This window comes from Crinia signifera, chromosome 6 (assembly GCF_055691185.1).
Source record: "Crinia signifera chromosome 6, ASM5569118v1, whole genome shotgun sequence".
Taxonomy (NCBI): Eukaryota; Metazoa; Chordata; class Amphibia; order Anura; family Myobatrachidae; genus Crinia; species Crinia signifera.
Window position 1 is genome coordinate 173,674,527 of NC_139222.1, and position 17,148 is coordinate 173,691,674.

A 17,148-nucleotide genomic window follows, 5' to 3' on the forward strand; every position below is an offset into this window, starting at 1 on the left:
CCCTCCAACCCGACAGCCGGGTTGGACCTATGATTAAGCGTAACTGCGAAACGTACGTCAGGCTATCCAGGGGGATGGGGTGCACATAGCCAATGTGACCGATCCCGCCTGGCAATAGCTGACCGCGTGGAGCGTGTAGATGCATTAAGCACTTAATTGTTATTTGCACTGTATGTTGATTTAATAGCTGTGCCACTTGTTTCCCGTTTCACTGATTATTAGTGACGGGGCCGTGTAACACATTGCTAAAGGCATAACGCAACCGCCTAAACCCGCTATTATACTGTTGGGCAAATGTTTGGCATCTAAATATATGTGCACGGTGGGTTGCTTCATTAGTTGGGCCAACTTCCTCCCATCTCACTGATTGTCAGTGACGGTGTCTTGTGATATATTAGCCAAGGCACAACGCAAACACCTAAACCCGCTGTTATATCACTGGGAAATTACATAGGTACAGCGTCTTAAAATCATCTGTGCGCTGTGGTGACCCAAGAGTCGGGTCACTTGTCTCCCGCCTTACAGTTCGGGGGTGACGGGATCTTGTGGCACAATACTTAAGGCACCAACATACAGTAAGCACCCAAACTTGCTGTCATACTGCTGTGTATTTATACTATATATGCACGGCGAGTGTCACAGCAGCTCAGAGCTTCATTATATCCGGACACACTGAGCAAGTGTCCAGTGACTGCAGCCAATTGGAGGAGTGAATAAAAATACATTTATGTGCACATTATTTACAATACAGACACATTACTGCAGTGGTTTTACTTTGTGTCAGTTAATAGGGATACAAAATCTCCAGCGATTACATGGAGTTGATCAATCAATATTATTAAGAACCCCTTATCAGCTGACAGTAGGTATCTTGCATCATTAACGCTGCAGTCCATCTGTGAGGCTGTCTCAGTGATATTAATACGGGATCCCACAGGGGAACATTAAAATGTATCATTGAGAACCAGCAGACGATTGTGCAACAGCTGTATCCCTCAACAAACTCCCCCCCCCCATCAAGCTGATCATCTATAAACAACCAGTGATAGCCAATTGTTTGGATGACTATACAACAGTCTAGTGATACACAATTGCAGAGTGCAACATAGTTGCAGGAGTCAGCTACACATACTGTAGCTGTAACACTATATAAATCCAACAACCCGTGCATCACTTAATCATGTTGGGGGGGGGGGGCCTCGGGTGGGGAGCTGTTGGTGGGGGGATTTGTGTAAAACATTTCCTCTTATTTTTTTCCCAGTGTTTCTCTACCTCTGATGTAGTAAAGAGCGATAATTTAGTGATGCTTTAGAGTGTAGTGTAGCCTAAGGGGCAGTAATGCAGTGTAGTGTATAGAGGAGTCCATAATGTAAAGGGTCAGTGATGTACAGTACTGTAGGGTATACGGGGCTCCACTGTGCGGCAATGTGTAATGGGCATAAAGGTGTTGCATTATGTGTAATGGGCATTACGGTGTGTTCCACAATGTGTAATACCTCCTTTTAGTGATGTCACTCCTACTTTCTATGAGGCCACGCCCACTTTTTGCCACGCGGCTTAGCCGCGCAAGGGACCCGCCTGCTGCAGATGTGCCTGTGTGCTCAAAATGCCAGGTCCCAGTCCACCCCTGAATGAGATTATTAATAGAACAACATAGCAGCAAAAGGTCATGTGGTAACATCTGAAAGAAGCTCTTCAACAACAGTTATAACAGAAAATATATTTTCAAAATAAATTATATTTGATGTCAATTTTGTGTTCACATGTACAAGGAAGTACTGTCAAGTTTAGACTTTGGTTTGTGAAATCTGATACTGACCGTATGAAAGAAATATAACTAAATTGGATTTTACTGTCAGGAAAAAGCTTTTTATGTAACAGAAAAAAAGCAATGAGTCTCCGTTAATTGAATTACAAAAAATGTAATTGAATTGTTTCTATCAAGAAGGGAAACCAGACTGTTAAACAACAATGAGTGAGAAAATAAACACATATCATTTTTATGAGCAAGAGATGACAGCAGCTATCGGCTACCAAATGTTTTTTTTTTTATGCAAGCAGAAGTACAAACAATATAGAAATGGTAGCAAATAGAAAAATAGTGCTCGTTGCGCCTGGGTAGGTGTATAGCTGCTCTGTAGAGATAATGTAGATTTTAGGGGGTATGGGAAAAAAAGCGCTTATGTTAAGGGTAAGACATACGATGACGTACAGGGACAGGGTAGGGATTGGAGAAGAGAAGTGAAAAATAAGAAAAATTGGAGTGAAATAAAATCAAAGATAAGAATAAAAAATAAATAAAAAAATAAAAAATTAATTAATTAAAAAAAATTAAAATAATAATGATAATAAATAAAATGGAAAATAAATGATAAGATAAAATAAAATGGAGTAGAACAAAAAGAAAATAAGCAAGTGAAAAATTAAAATAATAAAATAAAATAAAAGGAGCAATGCAATAAATGTTTACACTCTTTTTGCGCATTTGTTTTAGAACCAGGTCCGGAGCTGTACTTGCAATGGAAGTAAATGTCCATGGTGGTTGCGAGGCACTGGGGTAGCTTTGGACCTAACTATCCCTTACTTGTAAGTGAGGTAGACGGTCTTCTTCTGCCGCTGTGTGTACTCGCGGCTCTCCTCTCTCCACGTTAGCGGTGACTTCCGGTTTTCGGCTTTGCGCTTCCGGTCCTGGCTTCGTACGTAACCAACGCGTTTCGAGCTGGGCTCTTAATCACGGAAGTCACCGCTAACAAGGACTTCCCTGAGGAAGCTTAGGTGAAACGGTCGTTGGCTATGAATGACCACAGCTCCTCTGTCTATGTTCTCTTAAAGTGTAGACTTATGTAAAAATGAATGTTATCACCATGTGTTTGTAGACAGTGAATATGCATGTAGGTAGATATTAGAAGCACAGTGCAAGTGTCACTCGCACACATCCGATCTACAGCCGGCCGGTGCCTGGGGTGCAGACAGCTGTACTCCCCGAGCGCAAGGAGCGCAAGAAAGGCACACTGTAAAGCCGCTAAGTAAAAGCTATCAGAAAGGATAGCAAGAACTGCTTTTAGCTCCGTATCAACGGACAGACAGCAGTTGGAGATATTACCGGCCAACACTAAGAGACGCTACCAGAGCGGGGATAAGAGCCGGCTAATACTAAGTAGCTGGGAAAGCTTAGATCTCTTAGCCCTTAGAGCGTAACCATCAATTAAATCCCTTTGTTGGGCTGTTACAATTAATATTCCATGACTGTGTAAAAACAAATAATAAAAAATACAAAATAAAAAAGAAAAAGCTGGATATCTATATATAAAAAAATAGAGATTGGATGATTTGCACCATACCTACACACTATCCAATTATTGGATGGCATAACATCTTTATGTGATTAAACACACGGTTAGAATTATTACCGGCCAAATACTAAGAGACAGCACTGGAGCGGGGACAATAGCCGGCTAACACAAAGCGGCTAGGTAAACGTACATCCCTTAGCTCTTCTATTCCAGTTATCTATTCAATCTCTTTTTTGGGCTGTTACTATAAAAACCATGACTGTGTGTTAAAATAAAACATAAGGCTGCATTGCATGTATATATAAAAAAAGCAGAGATTGGATGATCTGCACCACCCATACACACTATCCAATTGTGGGATGGCATAACACCTTTATGTGACGAAACACACTGCCCCATTACTTTATAAGACAAATATATATGCATAATTTAAAGTTGCAATATAGAAAAAGATTGTCTTATAATAAAAAGTAGGTAGTGCTAACAAGAAGCGAGTGACATACAGAGATACTGTTTAAGCCGGGACAAAAGCCGCCAAAGAGGAAGCGGCTAATAAATTAATTAAATGATTATAGATCCCTTAGCTAATACAGGTATATGAAAGCTAATCACTTTGTTTCTATTGTTCCAACCAAGGGTTGTGAATAAAAGTTGCACTTAAAAACATCAGGGATTGGATGCCAGGTATCTTTTTTACACACGGTCCAATCAGTGAACAATAGGACGATCATATGTAAAATTATACGCTGCTCCACTACCCGACAAAAAACATCCATGCATTATAAATCACTGTAAAATACTAGAAACACGTGGAACTGTAACACACAAGTAAAGTGTGACATAAGAACCTTTTGGGAGGCTATTAAGCCTAATGATATTAGTTAAAAATTAAAGATACTTTCTATTGCTACAAATATAGAAAAGTAACCAATGTCTGGGAAATAATAATCAGACACATAGTATCCAGATAGGACACCACAGAGAACATACAGGGACAACTTAACCCTGTAAAAATAAAACAGAGTTGAGCAGTGGTCATATTTTTGTTTTAAATCTTATTTCTGTTCTTTATTTCCTTCTAATATATTTTAATACTTCACCGATTTTATTATTAAAAAATTAATAAAGGCTAAATTTTAGGTCTCATTTATAGTCTCTTATTCTAGTTGATTCGGTCGGATATGTATTTTCGGACAGGAACAGAATGTTCTTAGCCCCGCCTTCCGTACGGATCGCTCACACCGTCCGTATGCGGTAAGACGCCGACCGAACGGACCGCGATTGGATTTTTCATGTGAACACCTCCTCCATCTGTGGGAACCTCCCCCATCATTCGATGGTGCTCCAGACCACTTGGGCATTTCTCCGTGCAAACGCAGGGATATGGGTGGGCAGCTGACATCCTGCTATGTCAGCTGTCCGCCCCCCACACGTGCATCACGGCCGGATTACCATCACGCCCCTCTGCACCCCCTGTTCGGATTGTACAGAATTCAGGCCGTATTCGGACATTCGCGGCATTCACACATGCGCAGATACACCTCTGCACATGCAAACACCAACCATCGTCCATCCGCATTCTGAGCCATCCGAGTCAATCAGAATAAGGCCCATACTTCTGTGGTGTAACTAGAAATCCTGCACCCCCTACCAAAAATCTCCCCCCCCCCCTGCTTGTTGCCAAGGCTTAAAAAGAGGAATACTGGTAGGATGGGACTGATACCCATATAGAAGAGACCATGCCGCAGCACTACCCCCAGGGTGCAGCTGCTGCTATCAGAGAGTGCTGTAATCAGCGGCGCTAGCACAGGCTGGCTGAGCAGATAGAAGAGCCCCTGGAGATTGCTGCACCTGGCACACTGCACCCCTCTACCCTGTCCATCCAAACATGCAGGAATCGTCAGCAAGGGTCTTGCAGAGGAGCTGTTGCTGTACGGAAGGAGGAGACCTGCATTTTCCCAGTCAGTCTGCAGCCATTATATACTGCAATGTGCTCATGTTTAAATTACATGAAACATGATGGTAGCATAATATTTGCATAATTTTGCAACCAACAAGGTAACTAAGGCTACCATACATACAGGGCCCCTGGGCAAAGCAATGCACTGGGGCCCTTACCCATTCTCCCCTCCTTGGGGTGGGGGGTGCAGCTTTGATGTCCCACGGGTGGCAGGGGGTGCTCTATCTTCCATTCAACATGTAGGACCTGGAGCAGTAAATTCTGCTAATTACTCCTTTACTGCACAGGTGGTGGGAGGTTGAACACTAGCGTGTGAAAGGGGCACTGAGCTGAATGAAGGGTCCCTTGTAAATGACTTCCAGGGAGGTAGGGGGTGTTTAATACGCAGGGGAGGTTTGTATAATGGATAATGGAGAGTCTTTCTAAGGGAAGCTGGACATAGATACATGTACACATGTGTAATGTAACTTATATATGTTATTTAAAGTCAAGAGTAAGGAATGCATGTTGTGTGCATGTGTGGGTTTTAGGCTTAAATAACACATATTGTAAATGCATAAATGTTAGTTATTGGTGGAGTTAAACATCACACATATCATTTGGGTAGCGAGACATGTAAATAAATAGAAACATAATAATTATTAACATTATTTACAGCATACACACAAACACCAAAATAAATTACAAAATAAAACTTTGGGGGATACATAGATTGTGAGGAAAGTGCCACATTAGAACACAAGAAATATACATGTCAAGGGTACAATCGTAGTTTAATTAAGGGAGACAAATGAGATCATATAAAGCAATCAAAAAAACAAACACTTAGGATAATTGGGTAATTGTTAGAAGGTAACCTCGAAGCGAATAATTGCTGAACCATATATATGTGAAGCATACACCACCTTGCTCGGACATACGCTTCCTCTTACGATCGGAGAAACACGCTCAGTCTCCAACCGAAAAGGTTGAGATCCGTCCGAGCACGGTAGCGTACGCTCATATGCACGCCACTCCCCTTTGCTGGCTTGTCCCACCGACCGTGTGCAGATGTTCTGTGGGTGGACTCACGCTCACCGAAAGAGTGCGCAATCCGTACAGACCGATACGTCCGCACGCGCGTCCGCCCGATCCAACCAGAATAAGGTCCTATGTCCCTTAGGTGCCAAATCAATACCGTCCCTGAGCTATCAGGGATTACTTACCACTTTACCCATTCGGTCTAAAATTTTATATGTGAGCTGGCTTGATGGCTCACACACATGCAGTACAATGAAACCTCAGGGGAGCTTTTAGGTCCACTAAAATACAATAAACACACACACTCACGCACACATACTGTATCACAGAAAAACACAGAAGCTCTGCACTCACCATATGTATTAGAAACACTGTTTTTCTTCTATACTTTATACAGGGTATGTTAGTTACAATTGTTGCAACAATTGTTAAACTGAACAACTAACAGCATCAAAGGCTTCTCCATCTGATCAGTCCTACTCTATTGCTAAGATAAACATTTGTGTCTCTCCTCCAAACCTTGGGTGTCTTCCCACACTATAAAAATGTAAAATGATAGAGCCAGCCCTAACCAATTTGATTCCTTAGGCAAGATTTTGACTGGTGTCCCCTAGCACTGCTGCTCGTTCCACCTCTGGCCCAGCACCCAGGGTAGATAGAAGAGATAGTAAGGTAGGTGACAAGTAATAATAAGGTAGAGGACTTTGCAAATTATTGTAAAATAATTGTAACCAGGATATAAAAGGTTCAATTGAAGTGTGTTCTTAGTTCAACTGTCACCCTGTGTTAAAAGTGTTTATTGTGTTTTTTTTTTAGTATTGCATCAATTATGAAAACATTTTGGATCACACAGATCATAAAAAAAATGTAAATAAGAAACATTTCCCAGAATATATTCTTGGGGCCCCAAAGTGTCTTTCTGACAAAGCATTGTTTGTCATTGCTACTTGCGATGTCTAATCCTTTGTGTACAGTATGAGTACAGCTGTCTTTTTGACCCAGCTGCAGACACCATCTTGACTTTTCTTACAATGAGGTTGACATTTTCTCCTAAGGGAATGTATGTTTTGAGATCTGAATTTTTTATTTGTCCATGGAGCATGGTGCATGAAGCATTAGTAGCCATAAACAGGAAAGATGATTTCTCCATACAACATTTTGGGGGAATTCAATTATCCACTATAAATTACCATGGGTGAAAAAGAGAGGTAGCTTTAGGCTTGATGCCCTTAACCGCACTTCCTTTTCCATCTGATAACTGTTAACTCATACTAACAAGGCTAACACACACAGAAACCGTGAAAAGTTTACAAATTTGCAGGTTAAAAGGGTCACTGCAAATGTTAACATGTCAGTTACCAGGACTAATTGAATAGCTCTGGGGGATGAATATTGGATATTACCATAGTTAAATACATTTACCGTTTTAAGTGCTGTCTTTGAAAAAAAATTTAATCTATGTTTATCAATTGCAGATCCCTGAAATCTTAAAATATCTTGTGTTCTGTTCATCTGGAATCTGTCCAGTTTTCAAAAAATCAACTCCCCAATGAATCTTACATGCAGTTGCATACCTACAATGGACAATGGATGCCTGTGTGAATGTTTTTGCTTCCATTCTTGAATGCACTATTTTGTGGAGAATAAGAAGCCACCATAACAACATAAGGCACTGTAAATTAGGCAAGCGGAACTGCTACCTACTTTCCTATACGATGGTTGGGTTGGGGTGACAATCTCCCAATAAGTAATGGGGAGGAAGTTACATTACTAGTTGCATACCTTTCAACTGTCCTCAGCATCTATTCAGGGAGGCCGAGGGATAGGGTGTATAGCCAGCTGCTTACAGAGCGCTGGCCATGCAACCACAGCGGCAAAAATGGGTGCGTGGCCTCAAGGGAAGTGCTGCAGTTATAGAAGACACCTACTGACTAATAGGCCATGCCCACTAATTTCTAAAGTGTGCGTCTTTGGCGTCTGAATTGTTTCCGCTTCACAGTCCTGCAAAGTTGAGAGGTATGTGGTTGTAATAGGAGTTCTATATGTAACAATACAGACAGTGTTATGGGTACTGATTAGTGAGCTCCACACTCACCATGGGCCTTATTCTGGTTGGTGTACGTTCCGGGGTTTTTAATGATCTGCGCATGCGTACAATCGCTAATGCGCAGGCGCGAACACTCCACAACGCTTACGGACGGGTCTCTCCGTGCGAAAAAACCTGTACGCGAGAGTACGGGCATTGGGGGCGGCATAGGGGCGTGATGAGGGGAGCGGCCGAAATAATGAGGGAAAATGGGCGTAAATATGGGCGTACACGGGGGTGTGCACCAAAAATGAACGGTGCTACTACCGCACGATCGGCTAAAGCACCGTTCATTTCGGACACAGAACAGGCGGCCGCCAACCGCCACCTCAGACCACCCCTACAGATACCGCATGCCAGCGTGCGCCTGGGTTTGCTAATTTACGCTGATTACTACTCAAACACATACACCTGAATGTAATAAGCAATGCTGCAGTCTATTAAGTCCAAACCATGATTTCACTACCTGCAAGCCACACACAGCACTCAAACACATTGGAAGCTTATCTTTCTATACTTCTCGACATTTAAAGGTTTGTTTAATTTAAGGTAAGAATCTTTTTAAGACCTGCTTATATATGCTAAGGTAGCTATTTGTTAAACAGTTATACACATTCACTACGTGCTTTCATAGACTTTACACAGTAGCACACTCAATCTACACAAGTCGACATGTGTCAACGTGTTCACTCTAATACAAACATAGGTTTTGTATTTATGATACAATAACATAAACCACATCTAACACCTACAAAGGATGTTTCAGCAATGTTTTAAGCCCATGCCCACTATTTTGCACACAATCTTTGTATAGTACCCAAAATACAGACCTGTACCACTATCTGATCTGCTATGAATTGGATTTTACTACACTCTGGATGTAAGATGCCACCAATCACATTATTGCACTCACATATCTCTAACAAAGGATTCCTACATCTGCTTATGACACTGTAAAATCATATATATGTACAAAGTTAAACATATTTGTCCCCAAGCAATTTTATCATGTTTGGCCGATTCACACATCTTTTTTTAGGGAGGACACATATGCATTCCTACACAAATGTACCTTTTGACCCTTGTTTGTCTACCTCACCTACTCCACGAGGAAAGCATTGTTCTGGACCTGGTTTTACCTACTAATGTAGGAGCTACCTCACCTGCACACAAACTGCTTTCTCACCTATTAAGTTGCTCTGCACATGTGCTGACACAAACTAATTAGCAGGGAAAAGTTGGATAAGAACATGGGAATGGCCATGGAGAGGGTTACACATGGGAAACTTCTACCACACTTCAACAAATGCTCAAAAATACCCTGGTCAGTAAGTACACATAAATGTAGTATTTTTTTCACACAAGAAATTACACATACAACAATTGTGTTTTAATTGGTAAAATAAATTTATTTGCTGTTCAGCATCACAGCTTATTTGACACTTTAATGTCATAAATCAAATAAACAAATAAAATATACACAAAAATAAAAAAACAGCCAGAACAAGAGTTTGCATATCTCCAAACATGTGTTACCCTGCAAATGCAATGGTGAAAGAAATGGGGACACCAGAATACGTACTGCAACAACCAGGGTGAATACTAAGCAAGATACACACCACCAAAAATTTATCCTGCATTTGTAGAGGTCAAAATAAGAACTTTAATGCCCATGGCACGAAAATGGATCGATGGCCAACTCAGGAAGTGGATGTCCAGTGCAATTTAAACATTTGGGGTCCAACCACAGAGGAAGTGAACCAGGTCTCATTATTTGGGCCCTTTTTTCCCCTTTTTAGATGGGGCCTTGGGGACAGGGGCCTTTGGCTCAGATGGCTTGCGGCGTCTTCCCCTAGTGGACACAGGAGGGTCAGCAGAGGTGGAAGGTTGGGGAGCAGCTTGGGGTGGGCCAGCAGATGGGGGATTGTCCCTTAGGGACCTGGCGGTGGTCAGCAGCTCCGCAAGAATTTCATTCTGGCGGCTGAGGTGTTGGCCAATGCTTTGCATGCCAGCCGCCAGAGTGTCATTCATGCGGTTGAAGGCCTCACACTGCTGCCTGTTTGTGGCCTTCCAATCCGCCAGAATTTCCACAACCTGTTGCTGACGGACCGCAGCATCCACCCCTTGCTTCTCGATCCTCTCCAGCGTCACCATCAAGCTGGCATCCCATGTGTCCTGTGTCTGGGGGTGTTGTCTTGGTGAAGGCTGGACCACTTGCTCCACCTGTGGCTCTGCAGAGGAAGATGCTGCCCGTTCATCCTGGGTTTCTGCTTCTTCTAGGATAATAATTGAAAACAATGTCACCATCACATACGCACTAAAAAATATCTTACAAAATACAATGCATTACTGTGACTTACCATCAAAAGCAGCAGCAAAGACCTCCACCGGGAGCTCACTATCCATATTGGATATCCCCCTGACCTCGGCCACATCAATGACATCCAAGGCATCCTGCTCCAGGGGGGTATATTCCAAATTATCTGGCATAGGCCCCCTCCCGGTGGACATGCTGTGGTTGTACCGGTCAGTCATCTTCCTCTTCAGTGTCGTTTTGAAGTCTGTCCACCTACAAGTTTAAAAATACAAATATCACCATGAGATATGTGCACCACTGTGCTAGTGAACATCATGACTATGTGACATTTCCTAGTGTGGGTGATCTTATGTTTTTTAGCCATATGTGTCCCACACACACATTAATGTCTCCATTAGGAGGCATTTCAGTGTCTCATCTCATTCATTAGGCCACTAAATGCACATACGTAGATCACTATGCAGAAATGACATCATCCATGGCCAAATTATGCACCTCCACCTGTTGTGAAACTACACATTCCACCATAGCTTGACAGTGTGGTTATTATGGAGTAATTTAACTATGGGATGGCATACTGGGATGTGTAGTTTTTCACCAGCTACATGTGCACAGTTTGGTCATTCTTGTTTCAGTAGCATCATATGGAACATGTTACAACAACTCTTTCAAAAACACACTTTCTCTTGTCCCATCACATACTTCACATACTTCACATGAGCAGAACTGTGCCCATAACCTCACATCACACCAATGGTGCATGTTTCATATATAAATGTGGGTTATTAGACATGGTTGTGTTCACATGTGACATTGAAGTGTAGCACTATCTACAAACACACCTTTCTATTATTCTCAAAACATACATGTAACATATGTACACACATATGACATTATCAGGGGGACAAACACACTTGCCTTTTCTTCACCGCTAGCCAATCTCTGACCACTGGTGACACCTGGTTCACTTCCTCTGTGATCTTGTCCCAAAGGTTTCTCCTTGCACTGGCACCCGGCTTCCTGGTTGGCAATTCTATCCATTCGCGTGCCCTGGGCACTAAAATTCGCAATTCTGCCTCTACAAATGCAGGGTTTCTCTTTTTGGTGGTGGTATCCTGCTCAGTCCTCACCCTAGATGTTGCAGCTCGTTTTCTGGTGGCCCCAGTTCTCTCACCATGCACCTGCTGGGTCACACCTGTTTGGAGAGATGCAACCTCTTGTTCTGGCTGGTTGCTTGGCCCTTGTGGAGCTGGTGCAGTTTGAACAGGGCCTGTTAGTGAGGGGCCCGCTTGGTCTTGCAGGCTACTTCTCTCTTGGGCCCTCCTTCTCCCTCCCATATTTACGCCCATGAGGGAAAATGGGCGTAAATATGGGCGTACACGGGGGTGTGCACCAAAAATGAACGGTGCTACTACCGCACGATCGGCTAAGGCACCGTTCATTTCGGACACAGAACAGGCGGCCGCCAACCGCCACCTCAGACCACCCCTACAGATACCGCATGCCAGCGTGCGCCTGGGTTTGCTAATTTACGCTGATTACTACTCAAACACATACACCTGAATGTAATAAGCAATGCTGCAGTCTATTAAGTCCAAACCATGATTTCACTACCTGCAAGCCACACACAGCACTCAAACACATTGGAAGCTTATCTTTCTATACTTCTCGACATTTAAAGGTTTGTTTAATTTAAGGTAAGAATCTTTTTAAGACCTGCTTATATATGCTAAGGTAGCTATTTGTTAAACAGTTATACACATTCACTACGTGCTTTCATAGACTTTACACAGTAGCACACTCAATCTACACAAGTCGACATGTGTCAACGTGTTCACTCTAATACAAACATAGGTTTTGTATTTATGATACAATAACATAAACCACATCTAACACCTACAAAGGATGTTTCAGCAATGTTTTAAGCCCATGCCCACTATTTTGCACACAATCTTTGTATAGTACCCAAAATACAGACCTGTACCACTATCTGATCTGCTATGAATTGGATTTTACTACACTCTGGATGTAAGATGCCACCAATCACATTATTGCACTCACATCTCTCTAACAAAGGATTCCTACATCTGCTTATGACACTGTAAAATCATATATATGTACAAAGTTAAACATATTTGTCCCCAAGCAATTTTATCATGTTTGGCCGATTCACACATCTTTTTTTAGGGAGGACACATATGCATTCCTACACAAATGTACCTTTTGACCCTTGTTTGTCTACCTCACCTACTCCACGAGGAAAGCATTGTTCTGGACCTGGTTTTACCTACTAATGTAGGAGCTACCTCACCTGCACACAAACTGCTTTCTCACCTATTAAGTTGCTCTGCACATGTGCTGACACAAACTAATTAGCAGGGAAAAGTTGGATAAGAACATGGGAATGGCCATGGAGAGGGTTACACATGGGAAACTTCTACCACACTTCAACAAATGCTCAAAAATACCCTGGTCAGTAAGTACACATAAATGTAGTATTTTTTTCACACAAGAAATTACACATACAACAATTGTGTTTTAATTGGTAAAATAAATTTATTTGCTGTTCAGCATCACAGCTTATTTGACACTTTAATGTCATAAATCAAATAAACAAATAAAATATACACAAAAATAAAAAAACAGCCAGAACAAGAGTTTGCATATCTCCAAACATGTGTTACCCTGCAAATGCAATGGTGAAAGAAATGGGGACACCAGAATACGTACTGCAACAACCAGGGTGAATACTAAGCAAGATACACACCACCAAAAATTTATCCTGCATTTGTAGAGGTCAAAATAAGAACTTTAATGCCCATGGCACGAAAATGGATCGATGGCCAACTCAGGAAGTGGATGTCCAGTGCAATTTAAACATTTGGGGTCCAACCACAGAGGAAGTGAACCAGGTCTCATTATTTGGGCCCTTTTTTCCCCTTTTTAGATGGGGCCTTGGGGACAGGGGCCTTTGGCTCAGATGGCTTGCGGCGTCTTCCCCTAGTGGACACAGGAGGGTCAGCAGAGGTGGAAGGTTGGGGAGCAGCTTGGGGTGGGCCAGCAGATGGGGGATTGTCCCTTAGGGACCTGGCGGTGGTCAGCAGCTCCGCAAGAATTTCATTCTGGCGGCTGAGGTGTTGGCCAATGCTTTGCATGCCAGCCGCCAGAGTGTCATTCATGCGGTTGAAGGCCTCACACTGCTGCCTGTTTGTGGCCTTCCAATCCGCCAGAATTTCCACAACCTGCTGCTGACGGACCGCAGCATCCACCCCTTGCTTCTCGATCCTCTCCAGCGTCACCATCAAGCTGGCATCCCATGTGTCCTGTGTCTGGGGGTGTTGTCTTGGTGAAGGCTGGACCACTTGCTCCACCTGTGGCTCTGCAGAGGAAGATGCTGCCCGTTCATCCTGGGTTTCTGCTTCTTCTAGGATAATAATTGAAAACAATGTCACCATCACATACGCACTAAAAAATATCTTACAAAATACAATGCATTACTGTGACTTACCATCAAAAGCAGCAGCAAAGACCTCCACCGGGAGCTCACTATCCATATTGGATATCCCCCTGACCTCGGCCACATCAATGACATCCAAGGCATCCTGCTCCAGGGGGGTATATTCCAAATTATCTGGCATAGGCCCCCTCCCGGTGGACATGCTGTGGTTGTACCGGTCAGTCATCTTCCTCTTTAGTGTCGTTTTGAAGTCTGTCCACCTACAAGTTTAAAAATACAAATATCACCATGAGATATGTGCACCACTGTGCTAGTGAACATCATGACTACGTGACATTTCCTAGTGTGGGTGATCTTATGTTTTTTAGCCATATGTGTCCCACACACACATTAATGTCTCCATTAGGAGGCATTTCAGTGTCTCATCTCATTCATTAGGCCACTAAATGCACATACGTAGATCACTATGCAGAAATGACATCATCCATGGCCAAATTATGCACCTCCACCTGTTGTGAAACTACACATTCCACCATAGCTTGACAGTGTGGTTATTATGGAGTAATTTAACTATGGGATGGCATACTGGGATGTGTAGTTTCTCACCAGCTACATGTGCACAGTTTGGTCATTCTTGTTTCAGTAGCATCATATGGAACATGTTACAACAACTCTTTCAAAAACACACTTTCTCTTGTCCCATCACATACTTCACATACTTCACATGAGCAGAACTGTGCCCATAACCTCACATCACACCAATGGTGCATGTTTCATATATAAATGTGGGTTATTAGACATGGTTGGGTTCACATGTGACATTGAAGTGTAGCACTATCTACAAACACACCTTTCTATTATTCTCAAAACATACATGTAACATATGTACACACATATGACATTATCAGGGGGACAAACACACTTGCCTTTTCTTCACCGCTAGCCAATCTCTGACCACTGGTGACACCTGGTTCACTTCCTCTGTGATCTTGTCCCAAAGGTTTCTCCTTGCACTGGCACCCGGCTTCCTGGTTGGCAATTCTATCCATTCGCGTGCCCTGGGCACTAAAATTCGCAATTCTGCCTCTACAAATGCAGGGTTTCTCTTTTTGGTGGTGGTATCCTGCTCAGTCCTCACCCTAGATGTTGCAGCTCGTTTTCTGGTGGCCCCAGTTCTCTCACCATGCACCTGCTGGGTCACACCTGTTTGGAGAGATGCAACCTCTTGTTCTGGCTGGTTGCTTGGCCCTTGTGGAGCTGGTGCAGTTTGAACAGGGCCTGTTAGTGAGGGGCCCGCTTGGTCTTGCAGGCTACTTCTCTCTTGGGCCCTCCTTCTCCCTCCCATATTTACGCCCATGAGGGAAAATGGGCGTAAATATGGGCGTACACGGGGGTGTGCACCAAAAATGAACGGTGCTACTACCGCACGATCGGCTAAAGCACCGTTCATTTCGGACACAGAACAGGCGGCCGCCAACCGCCACCTCAGACCACCCCTACAGATACCGCATGCCAGCGTGCGCCTGGGTTTGCTAATTTACGCTGATTACTACTCAAACACATACACCTGAATGTAATAAGCAATGCTGCAGTCTATTAAGTCCAAACCATGATTTCACTACCTGCAAGCCACACACAGCACTCAAACACATTGGAAGCTTATCTTTCTATACTTCTCGACATTTAAAGGTTTGTTTAATTTAAGGTAAGAATCTTTTTAAGACCTGCTTATATATGCTAAGGTAGCTATTTGTTAAACAGTTATACACATTCACTACGTGCTTTCATAGACTTTACACAGTAGCACACTCAATCTACACAAGTCGACATGTGTCAACGTGTTCACTCTAATACAAACATAGGTTTTGTATTTATGATACAATAACATAAACCACATCTAACACCTACAAAGGATGTTTCAGCAATGTTTTAAGCCCATGCCCACTATTTTGCACACAATCTTTGTATAGTACCCAAAATACAGACCTGTACCACTATCTGATCTGCTATGAATTGGATTTTACTACACTCTGGATGTAAGATGCCACCAATCACATTAATGCACTCACATCTCTCTAACAAAGGATTCCTACATCTGCTTATGACACTGTAAAATCATATATATGTACAAAGTTAAACATATTTGTCCCCAAGCAATTTTATCATGTTTGGCCGATTCACACATCTTTTTTTAGGGAGGACACATATGCATTCCTACACAAATGTACCTTTTGACCCTTGTTTGTCTACCTCACCTACTCCATGAGGAAAGCATTGTTCTGGACCTGGTTTTACCTACTAATGTAGGAGCTACCTCACCTGCACACAAACTGCTTTCTCACCTATTAAGTTGCTCTGCACATGTGCTGACACAAACTAATTAGCAGGGAAAAGTTGGATAGGAACATGGGAATGGCCATGGAGAGGGTTACACATGGGAAACTTCTACCACACTTCAACAAATGCTCAAAAATACCCTGGTCAGTAAGTACACATAAATGTAGTATTTTTTTCACACAAGAAATTACACATACAACAATTGTGTTTTAATTGGTAAAATAAATTTATTTGCTGTTCAGCATCACAGCTTATTTGACACTTTAATGTCATAAATCAAATAAACAAATAAAATATACACAAAAATAAAAAAACAGCCAGAACAAGAGTTTGCATATCTCCAAACATGTGTTACCCTGCAAATGCAATGGTGAAAGAAATGGGGACACCAGAATACGTACTGCAACAACCAGGGTGAATACTAAGCAAGATACACACCACCAAAAATTTATCCTGCATTTGTAGAGGTCAAAATAAGAACTTTAATGCCCATGGCACGAAAATGGATCGATGGCCAACTCAGGAAGTGGATGTCCAGTGCAATTTAAACATTTGGGGTCCAACCACAGAGGAAGTGAACCAGGTCTCATTATTTGGGCCCTTTTTTCCCCTTTTTAGATGGGGCCTTGGGGACAGGGGCCTTTGGCTCAGATGGCTTGCGGCGTCTTCCCCTAGTGG